Below are 13,076 nucleotides of genomic sequence, written 5' to 3' on the forward strand. Positions count from 1 at the left end.
ACCTAGGATGTGTAAAGACCCTGGGTTCTGTCCCCTGAATTGAAAATGGAATCTGGTTGTGAAATAGAAGCATCTGGTAAGATACACAGAGGATATTGAATGAGGTATAATATACAATTTTGACAAAATTAGTGCCAATTAAACATGTCAGCTTTTAAAATTAAAGTTTTAATTCTCTCACTAGAGAATCTTCCTTTAACTTTTCTACACTCCTTTAAAAATTGTGTGTGTGTGTGTGTGTGTGTGTGTGTGTGTGTTGTAAAAATATAAAAAAAATTTAAAAGTGTGGTTGTCTTTTATTCCCACTAGGTCTGTCACTGCAGTGCCCCACAATATCTGCTGGATATCTTGCCAGAGGCACACATTCCAATTCCTTGGCTGCCCAGACCAACCTCCCCACACTCTATACACTTAAATCTACACATGAAAGAACACACAACACAATAACCTTTGACCCAATTGATAAGATATAATTGTCCACCTAAACATACAAAGCCCAATACGCATCCATCCCTTAAGAACATTAATAACAACCTGTAATTACACAGAGCGGAATCTTAGCGTCACCTGCCAAGGCTTCTCTCCCTCTCCTTCTCCCTCCTGTCTCTCCTCCTTTCCGTTCCAGTCTCCTCCTCTTCCTTCAAACTTTTCTCCCGCCCATCCTTCCTTCTCGTCCAATGACAGGCCTCCTTCTATCTTGTACCTGCCTCACCTGTGACATCATCCCACATGTGTATACCACAATTATATATGAAATTCAGGGGGATTGGTTCTTTCCTTCTGCCTGGGGAACAAACTCGGGTTGTAAGATCTGTCACAGAGCAACTTTACCCACTGAACTATATCGCTGGTCTCCTAAATTTTCTATTCTTCAAATCAGTTCGGATCTTGGGTTTTTACAAAAATTTTTTTCCCCAGATTCCGTTAACGGTGCCTCTACTGTGGTTCCTTTTTATCCAAGTTACATAGCCGAGGCTTCAGGCTTAATATAAGTGTGACATTTAACTAAGAAGTTGGGACCCAAGACGGGTGCGGATTTTCATTATGTATAAAACAGAAACTCAGTCATTAAAATTAAAGGCCTTCCAGCAGTAGGGATGTCTATTTGTTTGAAGTTTTAATACAGTCGTATAACATCTCAAATAACTTGCTTACTTTAAACAACAAATATTTGAAAAGGGAAATAGGATTGAAAGTCTAAATCAAGGAACAGCTTGTTAAGAGAGCAATATGCAGGGCATAAATAACTTGTTAAAAACTAGCTATTTCATTACAGCTTGCTATTTAAGGAACTTGGATAGGTCCCTCTACAAAACAAATAAAAAGGCAGCTAATGAGCAAATTTCCTGACATACCCTTATTGCAACTTTGTGCATCAGTCTTTCTTGAAGGGTATGCCACTAGACACAGCATATGTGCTACATTATAAAAACCCTCAAACTTTTAAACTTGTTTTATTTGCCCTCTGTGGGGCAGAGTTTAGAGAAGCAGCTATCTTGGGTAGAGTCGAAGCATATGTGTAACTTTGAAAATGTGAAACTGTGAACGTGGCTAAGAGTCTTGCTTTTCTTTTCTTTTCCTTTTTTGTTTCTTATTTCTTTGACTTTTTCTTTATGAGTTTCACATCATGCACACCAATCCCTCTCATATCCCCATTCCTTAGTATCCACCCTCAGCCCCTGCAACCTCCCTCAAAAAACAAAAACAAAAACAAAACTATAAACGACAAAAAAAAATCTCGTTATGGAAGCTGTACTCTGTCACATGGTATCTCACAGTATACCCTTTTGTCCATACATCTTCACTTGCAAATATTCATTGCAATGAGTTATTGGTCTGATTCGAGGCCTCTGGCTTCTGCTACACTATTAATACTGCATCCTCACTGGGGCTCCTCTCAGATGTCCAGTTCTTGCACTGTGTCATAGAGATCCTGCAGCTTTGATTCAGTAGGACCAGCTCCTTCACACATCCTAAAAGTTCTTAGATAGGGTAGATCTTGGGGTGAGCCAACTCAAAGCCTGAATCTGGGCCTGTGTGGTAGCTGAATTGGTTAGGCTATCCAGGAGTTCGCCTCCACCGTGCCTCCAGCATTGCCCAGGCTAGCTCCACTTATAATCCACTTAGCATGAACTGCCGGATGGATGGTTTACTGAAGTCTGTACTTTAATTGAGACTTCTCGGGTCTTTCCAGTACTTTCTATTCCAAGGTCACCATGAGATGCTGCTGATCTCAAGTCCTCTGGTCAGAACCTCATTGTCAGAGTTCTCTGCTTCTGATTACCTTGATGGGTTTTGGACATTATTCTCCTATTGTTTTGTAGAATATTTTGAGCTTGGCTTACTCCGGCATTTTTTTTCTTGGTTTTAACAGCAATGGAATATAGGGTTAGGGGATAGACACCATAAAGTAGGTCCTCATTGCTTCCTGTCAGGGTTAGGTGCCCTTTAAATGATTCATCCCCAATGACCAAAATTTGAAAACGGTTGCTGTGAAAGCATCAAGTGACTCAGAGACTTGCTTAATGATTTAATTGTCATGGAGACAGGCCACTAGACTATTCCTTGTTTGAAAATGTTCATGGGGTTGGGGATTTAGCTCAGTGGTAGAGCACTTGCCTAGCAAGCACAAGGCCCTGGGTTCGGTCCCCAGCTCCGAAAAGAAAAAAGAAATGAAAATGTTCATAACCAACTTCCCTCCTGACAATCAAACTAAGAGTTTATGATTCTCTTGCCCCACTGCTGAGGTGGCTGTGGTTTGGATATAAATTGTGGTGATGGGGGTAACAGAGAACTGGGAGGAATTTTTAGGTTGAATTTTTTGGTGAGGGCTGTAGGGGCTGTTTTCTAGGAATGGAGAGGAGCTCAGTTCTCAGAACACCTTGGGTGTTTCATAACCATGTATAACACTAACTCTATGTGAACTGACACTCTCTTCTGGCTTCCATGGGCATTACATGCATGTACACATATGCACACATAGACATACCCAAAATTAAAATAAATCTTTAGAAACATATATGTAATATATTACACATACATATACATCATATTCACAGATGTGGGTTGTGTACATGTGTGTTGGGGAGCATGTGCACATGCCCATGGATGAGCATGAATGTGGATGCCAGAGTCAGTGCCTTCCTTAATCATTCTTCATCCATTTTCTGAGACAGGCCCTCTCACTGCATCTGGAGCACACCAAGAGTCTAGGCTGGCTAGCCAATGAAGTCAACGGATCCCAACCTCTGCCTCCCCAGCTCTGGTATTATAGGCATGTGATGCCATACCCAGCTTTTAATGTGGGTGCTAGAAAGAAAAACTTAGGTCATGCTCAGTAAGCACTTTACCCACTGAACCATCTCTCTGCCTCACAATGAGATTGTTCCTAACCAATCACCTTCCTAGGTAGGTCACTTTCACCGCGTGAACCTATGGTAGAGAAAACAAGATGTACAAAGAAACGAATTTCTTTAACAACGACCTGTGGAGCTGCTACGGTTCGGCTGCATCTTTCTGGACCAATGTGCTAGCTACAAGGTCTTACCTGTAACAACGGGAACACAGATTAGGTGATTGGGAAGGTGTTTCTATGCAGAACATTCTGTTATTCCATCACTGCATTTAAGCAAATGACAGTCTGGGTCAGACTCTGTATTTGAGCACTGAGAGTGAATGCACAATAAAAGCATAAAAACTTTCAGCCTGTTTTAAATGAGTATTTTAATCACAGCAACACTAGAGAGGGTGACAGTTGTCAGAGAAATGGAGTTCCGTACAGCAGCTTACAACATCAGCTCTCACTAATTCACCCGATTCCTCCAGGACATCTTTCACTCACAGCATCATTTATATTACAATACCATTTAAACTCATCTGCCCAGTTTCATTTTCATATTTCATTTTGGTTTTATGAATGGATGTGAGTGGATATGTTGTGTGTGTGCACACACGTGCACACACACATGCTATGTCCACATAGGCGTCCATGGAGGCCATGTCAGATCCCTTAGAGATCGAGTTACAGGGTTCTGTATAGAAGAACAGCTGGACCCTTCTGAAATTGCCCAGAAATTGAAGAGAGGTCTTCAAGCACTCATTTACCCATTTGAACATTTGCATGGATGAGGCAAGACAATCTACTCCAGAAATTATATGGAAGAATAATTTCCCACAAGTAGAAGTATATTTCCCACTCTTAGGGACCTAACCAGTCTCTTGCCATTTTCTGACCTAAAATACTTTCATATCACTTGGAAGAATTTATAAAAGTTGGGAGAAGGGGGATGAGCTGTAAGAGTCTAGAGCAATTTATTAACATATGCTCTAACTAGAAATGTCATTTCTAGAAGACTGGATAAGAAAATGAGTAAACACGAACTAGTAAACTCTGTGTCCGCAGTCAAGACTTTAATGATCGTCACTTAAAACAGTTTGCTTGTGCACCCTAGGCAAGGGCTCTATCACTTAGTTATGTTCCCAGCCCTTGTAAAATGTTACTGAGTTAGGATTTCACTGTCTCCTGAGTTAACCTACATTTTGTTCAGTAGTCCAGGAAATTTTCAAGCTTAAAATCTTCCTGTCTCCTGGGATTATAGACAATCACTGTACCCAGCAATTTGGGAAAGTTTGGTATGAATTCTAAACGAATTTATCATATGGCGTTCCCATGCAACACTTGCTCTGTATGTCTGGAGAACAATCTAAGACAGCTACACTTTTGGTTTAGAACGAGTGAGTTTTTTAAATACATATCAAGTCAAAGCAAGAGGGTAAACGCCAAGTAGTGGATAAACAGGAGAACATCTTCAAATCAGACATAGAAAAACATCCAGCAGAGACAGTTTGGGGAACTCCAACTGAGACAGCAAAGAAAGGGTGATATCATCAAACTGGGTGCTTGCAAACATCCTACAGAAACCTACTGGGGAAGTTGAGGCAGCTAGTTGGAGTTCCCAGTGGTGAGCTCCACCCAGGCAGAGAAGAGTGTCCCCTTAGGTAAGGTTTCCAAGTGAAAGAGAAAACAGCAGCAGAAACATGTGAAGCTGGGCATATCCAACAGAAGCCTTGAAAGCTGCACTGAGATTCCCAGTTGGGAGGTCTAGGCAGAGCAGGGCCTGCATTCCCACAGAGGGCACCTTTACGACACTGGATGAACAAGAGTGACCTCCTTTGGAAACTGTTGACCTTCGAGTTGTTATCAAGGGCACAGTGTTTTTATTCTTAGCTTGTCTTATTCTCCTCTCATCCTTCAAGGACCCAGGAGCACCAGCCTGGTCCTACACAAGGGGTCTTGGAGGACACCTGCGACAAACCCACTAGCGCCCTCTTCAGGCCTCAAGTTTAGTCTCAACAACCCCAAACATTATTATGGGAGAGTTTGCCAACATAATGTAAGGTGGTGAAGCCCATGTTCTCTCAGTAGAAATTCATTCAGTATCAGAGACTTCTTACAGTGAAGTCGAAGTTACTTTCCATGGCTGGGGATTGAACCCAGGACCTCACACATACCACCCAGCTGCTCTCTGCCACTGAGCCTGTCCCCAGCTCTCAATGCTTCCTTTGTATTCGCTGGAAAGTGAAAGCAGATCCTGAAAATTACTCACTCCGTTTTAAGTGGAGCAATCCGAATACTCTCTGCCTGAGGATTGAAGTAAATGTGTGCACGAAAGCATTTGGTAAACGATGAAAAATGACACAGACATTGAAGATTTCTAGGCACCTTTTGTTTCAGGCTAGACATTCAAGGCATAGAAGGTGATCGCTCATAAAGCAGGCATCCTTCTCTGGCACTCCAAAAAAAATCTATGTAGATTAAAGGCATTAGAAATCGCTGCAGTGAATAAAACAAAGCAGGGATTTATAAAGAAACCATTGATTCTTCCTACTAGAACTCCTTCTCCAGAGTAACATGCTTATACTATGACTTATGGACAGCCATGAGCTTCTCTGTGCTGTGCAAACAAGTGACTAATTCCTCCTTTCTGCACTCCCTCCACCCTTCCTTCTCTTCCTCCCTCCCTCTCTCCCTCCCTTTTTTCCCTCTCTCCATGCCTCCCTCTCTTCCTCTTGCCCTCCTCCTTCCTCCCACCTCCCTCTTATTCTGTACTTCCTTCCTTTTTTCTTTTTTTGGAGCTGGGGACCGAACCCACTTCCTTCCTTTTTGTCTTCCTTTAGCCTTCTTTCTCTTTCCTTTCTCCACTCCCCTTTCTCCTTCAGTTTTCAACATAAATGGAATACATTACACCACAGAGACTACAGTTGTCTAATTTTTCATGTAACACTATAGTAAGCATCTTTAAAAAGGGGTATGGCTTATTCATTTAAAGTCCATTATTTTCCATGGGTGCCCTAGTTAATTTTTATCACTGTGACCAAATATCAGAGAAATCCATGATGCAAGGGAGGAAAGATTTATTCTGTCTCATGGTTTCAGAGTGCTTGGTCCACAACGGCAGGCAGGTATGGAGGGGCTGAATAACATGTATAACGGCAATTAACAGAAGTGTGTTTTCTGAAGCTTTCTCCTTAGCCCCTTTTAAATGTTTACTGGGTTTCTAGCCAATGAGATGTGCCCCCGACATTCATAGGGTCTTTCCCTATTAGCTAATTAGGTAACTCATTTCACTGAAGATTCCTCGAAGACACATGCAAAGGCACAGGTTGCCAATTCCCTAGGTCTAACAAGCCAATCAGTTTGACAATTTAGATTAAGTATGGGGGCCTGTGTGAGGATAGCTCAGCAGGTGAGGGCACTTTGCTGCCAAGCCTGACGACCTGAGTTCAATCCTTCAGACCCCATATCGTGGAAGGAGACTGCTGATTCATGCAGATATCCCTGTAACTTCCAGTGCATTCCGTGGTGTGTGCAGCTCATGTGCACACTTGCCTGCGCACACACCCCACAAAAACATATACCCCCAAAAGTTGAAAAATAGTGTCATTGTGAGCATATTGTAGACTAAAGGACAAATGTATCACCATGATTTAACCTGTTGATGAATATTTGAGTTTACTTCTCTTCCTCTGTCCCTCCCTCCCTCTCTCCCTCCCTCCTTTCCTCCCTCCATTTCTTTCCTCTTTCTCCCTCTTCCTCTCTTTTCTCCCTCCTTCCTTCCTTTCCTCCCTCCTCCTACCTTCCCCCTCCCTCTCTCCCTCCTTCCCTCCCTCCTCTCTTCCCTCCTTTCCCTCCCTCCTCTTCTCCCTCCTTTCCTTCCCTCCTCTTCTCCCTCCTTTCCCTCCCTCCTCTTCTCCCTCCTTTCCCTCCCTCCTCTTCTCTCTCCTTCCCTCCCTCCTCTTCTCCCTCCTCCCCTCCCTTCCCTCCATTCCTTTCCTCCCTCTTTCTTCTCCCTCCCTCCCTCCTTCCCTTCCTCCCCCTCCCTTCCCTCCCTCTCTCCTTCCTCCCCTCCCTTCCCTCCCTTCCCTCCCTTTACTCCATTCCTCTCCCTTCCTCTCCCTCCCTCCCCTCCCCCTCCCTACTTTCCTCCTCTTCTTCCTTTTTTCAAGGGAGAGGTAATCCCACTATTTTACTGCAGTAGATCCTCTTGTATCTATAATAAGATGAGGTTTTAATTATTATTTTGCAAGCTAGAAAGTGGTAGGACTCATATCCAGCACCCTCCTTTCCATTAGACTGCACCATCTATACTGGAGACTGTGGATGGCTGTGTATTAATATGCATATGTCAGCCATTATCTGAGCAGCGGGATATCCACTCTTCGGTATAATGAGATCCTTCAAGACAGGATTTTACTGTTAGCATAATTATTACTTGCCTCTTCAAATTGAACTTATATTTTAAATTTCAGTGTAAATGTGAGGTGGGCAGTGATAAAATTAATTTAGTAATAGCTGTAATTATTAATGGTAGCTATTATGCATTGTTAATTATAATCATTTGCAATTTTATCATTCAGATAAATCTACTGTCTATCAGATTTTACTGCTATCTGAGTAAAGGTTTAAAGTCAGCTCCATTAACTTCCAGGTAGCTCAGAATCCTGCCTTCTGAATTGTCACTAAACTTGGACACATGGTCAATTTCATGGTGACAATTTGCTCCAAGTCACATCTAGAAATAGGAGTTACACATTTATTAAAAATGGGTCTACTCTTAAATCATGTTTTGAGCTTAGTGTTTATCACTTTTCCAGTGTGTTTATCCTGTGAGTTTGTGTGTGTGTGTGTGTGTGTGTGTGTGTGTGTGTGTGTGTGTGTGTGTCTCGAGCGCAGGCAGGCGCACACAAGCATATGGGTATGAGTACATGTGCTGGGGTTTTGCTCACATAAGGATCAGAGTTCAGTATCTGATGTCTTTATCCCTCTCCAGGTTGTTTGTTTATTTAAAACTCAGAGCTTAAAAATTTGATTCAATTGGGTGGCCAGTGAGCCCCAGGCATCCCGTCTGATTCTTTCTCTCTAGTGTGGGATTACAAGTGCATGCTGGAACATAGGCTTCTTACAGAGGTGCTTGGGATTGAACTCAGGTCCTCTTGCTTGCACGGCAAGCATTTTGCGGGCAGAGCCCTCTCCTCAACCTCTTCTTGTGTATTTCCTTGACTCTAGGGCTCCTCTGATCTTTAAGTCCTCACATGAGTCAAACAATGAACTGAGTTCTAACTCAGCTCTTGGTGAAATAAAGGAGCCAAGGTCACTCGCTCTCTTACAGGCATACAGAGATGCTGAAGGCTGGGACTGCCCTTCCTCTCTTCTGCTCTGACTCTCACAGGAATTGCAAATAACTGGATTTTGGTTGGGCTGCGTGTGTGCTGAGATAATGAAAATCCCTGCCTTTCAAACATGGCATGAGCAAAATTTGTGTTTTCCTGTGTTCCTACTCCTACGGACAGACCAACCCAAGTGATTTGGTTCACAATTGTCAGCGTTGACTTTTCCCGATGGCCATTACCACAACATCTCTGTGATTTGCACCCTTTGCCCTCTGCTGCTTATGACATTCCCTTTACCATGCAAAACTCGGCTCAAACATCACCTCACTTATGTTGATCCACATACTCATGGGCTAGCACTGGGTGGCTACAGTGTCCTACCAATGGGCACCAGACTTTGAAGCCAAACAAATACCATCCTTTCCCTCATGTTTAAACATTCAGATGGATGTCGCATCTATCCAAAGATGCCAAGTGCAAATTTGTTTTCGTTCTAATTGCTTTTGACAAAGTTAAATAGCTGGCCTCGGGCCTCCATTTCTTTCCTTTCTCCCTCTTCCTCTCTTTTCTCCCTCCTTCCTTCCCTCCCTCCTCCTCTTCCTCCTTCTCCCTTTCCCCCTCCCTCTCTCCCTCCTTCCTTCCCTCCTCTCTTCCCTCCCTCTTTCCCTTCCTCCTTCTCCCTACAATGGAGGCTCACCACGACAGTCTCTTCTGAGAGCTCACAGTGACATTGCCAGTGGAGTCCAGATCAAGCTTGGGATTTGCAGCTCTGGATAACCCTAGTCTACTCTCACTGGTTAACATAAAGACCCCTCTCAGAGAACCTGCTAATCCATTTTGGAATGTATTTCTAAATTAAAACATACGTCTTAATTATTTCATGGGTAATTCTCTGCAGTCTCCTGAGGGGGTCCCTAGGCAACGGCATCATTTTCAGGTTAAACAAAAAATATTTTTAGTTAAAATAAGATTAGAAAGAAAAAGAGGACGGTCTCAACAGATCTATGCTCACAGAAAAAGTCCGGGGTATATTGAGATAAGAAGCCAAAATTGGTGGTTGGAGAGATGACTCAGAGCTATAAAGTGCTGCTAGCAGACATTCATTCAATGTTAGCTGAATTAATTAATTGATTGATTGATTAATTAATTAATTGATCTAGGAAAACTTGGCATCTTCACTTTTTTTTTTTTAAAGATCTTGAGAAATCAGTGAAAGAGACTTGCTAACCTAACTTTGTTTTCATGCTGTGTTCTCCATAGGAGACATTTGGGAAACCTTCAAAAGAGATCTTCTTGTCCAACTTCCAAACAAGAAGGCTAAAGAGTGGTTGTGTGTGCCATTGTACGTACCCAGGCACATGGAGGAGAGTTTGGTCTTATTCTGTGAGAGAGAGTCACTCTCTTAGTCCTCAGCTATTGGCTAGGCTGACTGGCAGTGAGTTCCAGGGATAAACCTGTCTATCCCTGCCTGCTGAGTGGGTGGGGTTATAGACTGAGGCCATTGCCCTCAGCTTCTTACGAGATTGCCGGAGAGCTGAACTCAGACCCTATTGTTTGTACAGCAGGAGCTTTACTAACTGAGACACCTCCCCAGGTTCCAAGAGGGCCGCTCTTCTTAACTGAAATGATGGAGGGGGGAAAATGGCCTCTAGAGTCTGGATAGTGGGTTTTGCAAGGCTGAGAAAACTTCCTGCTGGAGAGATGTTGACAAGCACGGGGCGGTGTATGAAGAGGCACTCGGGGATTCTTCCTGGACAACGAGCGGCGCTTAGAAAACAACGATGTGGTGAACTCAGTCCAAATCATTCGCAAACATATGGATCCAATCTCCCTTAAAACACACATGGCTTCAACAATTAAACACCAAAGCAATTTGCAGGGAAGAGGATACACAAGAGGGATTTGATGGGGTCCATTTGAAAACTGTCTGAGGCCTTCCCTGAGCCCCGCATGGAGTCACTCCCAGGGAACACTTGGAGTGTGAGTCGGCCAGCTGTGGGGAAACACAAAGCCCCCTTCGAATGGCAAGTTGTCAGAACCATTCCTGGTGACATTCGCTCAGGCCCGCGTGGGAGAAATGGCTTTGATCTTAAGAATGATGGGAGGAGTAGAATTACACATTTTTTTTGACTTAACACTTTCCCTCTTTGTTAGACTGGCAGTGTACAAAGAGAACTGAAGTGTGTCTATGTGTGTGTGCATATGTGTTATGATAACGCTCTCCAAGAACATTCCCATCTCCAGAAAAATCCCCATTCTCCTTTACCGTGTATGCCCAAGAGAAATCTGTGCTCACTCCACTTCCATGACTAGGGAACAAGGCAAAGTACAGATAGAGAAAGGGTCCTACCCGAATCACACAGCTGCCCATGAATAGCCGGAAGCCATTCCTCCAGCCTGCTGATTTCTGCTTCCAGACCCATCGTGCCTCTAGATTAATAAAGCTGTGTAGAGCATTACCATATATTAACTTGAAACTTGCTCTCCTAGGGGGGATGCTGTCTTTCTTTCTTTCTTTCTTTCTTTCTTTCTTTCTTTCTTTCTTTCTTTCTTTCTTTCTCTTTTTCCAATGAAGCTGTAGCACTTGGCAACTGGTGACCAAGATACAATTAATTTTTTTCCCTTCTGAGCCAAATCATTGTACAAACTACCTCTGTCATCTCCAGAGCCTGATACAAGACACTGAGTTATACGTCACTCAAGTTTACCCTATCATCAAAAGACTTCACACCCAGGCGAAAACATGAACCCTGTATTCTCCTGTGCCACCATCACACTTAACCTGAACTCATGTGGCTGGCACTTTCCTGAGCAGCACATATATGAGGAAGATATGACCCTCCCACTTCATTTTGAGAGTACAATAAGCACGTGCCTTTTCAACCAACAGGTAGTAGTTCATAGGATCTAGTTTTCTGGAATTTTCTATAATTGCTTTATGATCCTCAATGCCCCCCCCTCACAGAATGGTTCCTTAAAAGATTATTTAGTATAATAAGTCAAACTACATGGGACATTCACTCCAATAGATCTCAAGCTTGGCCGAGCATTAACTCTTGTTGGGGGGAGGGGATTTATTTAATTGATGTTTATTTGCTCTTTTAATCTTGTCTGTTGGTTTACAAAAACGTGAGTTTCATTTTGGCTTCTCATACATACGTACCATTGTTTCATGTCCTTAATTGGTGTAAGAGTGGCCTTTAAAGACACAGCACACCGTAACAGCTGACACGCCTGCTCTGAGCAGAACTCTGCAATGGCCATTGGTTAGTGATTGCATATCAAACGTTCACTCACAGACTGCTCTTATTAACTCTGGGAATTCACTAACCCTGGGAGGCACAGTTCACCAGAGTCAAAGAGCATAAAATGTAGACTTTTTTTTTTAATTTCACAATGCCACCTGTCAGAGTGCTAAATGAAGATCATGATTAATAAAACAATAATGGGAAGATTTTGCGTAGACCTTTCAATTAATGGGTGACATCTGAAGTAGACATCTCCTTCTTCCTAGAGGAGTAAGCCATTACAGCAATCGAGGCTGGTGGACGAAGAGACTATGTTTCCTTACAGCAAGTGGGAGTTTAAACCAGACCTGAACTCTAACTCTTCTCTGCCCATGATGAGAGCAGGCTATGACAGCCTCATGCTCTCCCTCTGGTGACTACAGTACGCAGCAACCATAGCTTGCTTGTAATGCCTGGCAGTTTGTCTCTCACAGTGTGCCAGGCGAAGCTGGCATTTGCAATGATGAGATAGAAATGGGGGCCGTGTACTCACTTGTCTTCTGAGCATCATACAGGGTCTGGCCACTTGGGTGTATTTCTCTCTCTCTCTCTCTCTCTCTCTCTCTCTCTCCCTCTCTCTCCCTCCCTCCATCCCTCCCTCCCTCCCTTACTTTTCTTCTTTCTTTCTCTTTATCTTTCTGTCTTTCTTTTTTTCTTCTATCTTCCTTCCTTCCCCCCTTCCTTTTTTCTGTGTCATGTGTGTATGGCTTCCTGTGAGTAGTAGATGTATGTTGGAGGGTGTGCATATATGTGCATGGATGTGGAAGGCAGCTATCAATCTTGGTTCTTGTTTCTCATCTATCTGATTTTGGTTTGTTTGTTTTTCAAACATGGTCTATCAGTGGCCGAAAGATTTCCAGTATAACTAGACTGGCCAGCCACTGAGCCTTAATGGGTCACCTGTCTCTGCCTCTCCAGTGATTACAGTCACATGGCATCACGCCCAGATTTGTGTGTGTGTGTATGTGTGGCAGTATGTGTGTGTGAATGTGTGTGTATGTGTGTAAGCGTGTGTGTATGTGTGTAAGCATGTGTGTATGTGTGTGAGTGTGTATGTGTGTGTAAGTGTGTGTGAGTGTGTGTAAGTGTGTGTGAGTGTGTGTACATGTGTGAGGTGTG

The 13,076-nt window shown here is 43.2% G+C and overlaps 1 protein-coding gene across 7 annotated transcripts in view; it reads left to right on the top strand.

The window, feature by feature from the left end:
- LOC120097741 (uncharacterized) overlaps positions 1–13,076 on the top strand; it is a 120,596-nt gene that overhangs the window by 22,416 nt on the left and 85,104 nt on the right. The window lies entirely within an intron of this gene.

The sequence above is a fragment of the Rattus norvegicus genome, chromosome 17 (genome assembly GCF_036323735.1).
Source record: "Rattus norvegicus strain BN/NHsdMcwi chromosome 17, GRCr8, whole genome shotgun sequence".
In the NCBI taxonomy this organism is placed as follows: domain Eukaryota; kingdom Metazoa; phylum Chordata; class Mammalia; order Rodentia; family Muridae; genus Rattus; species Rattus norvegicus.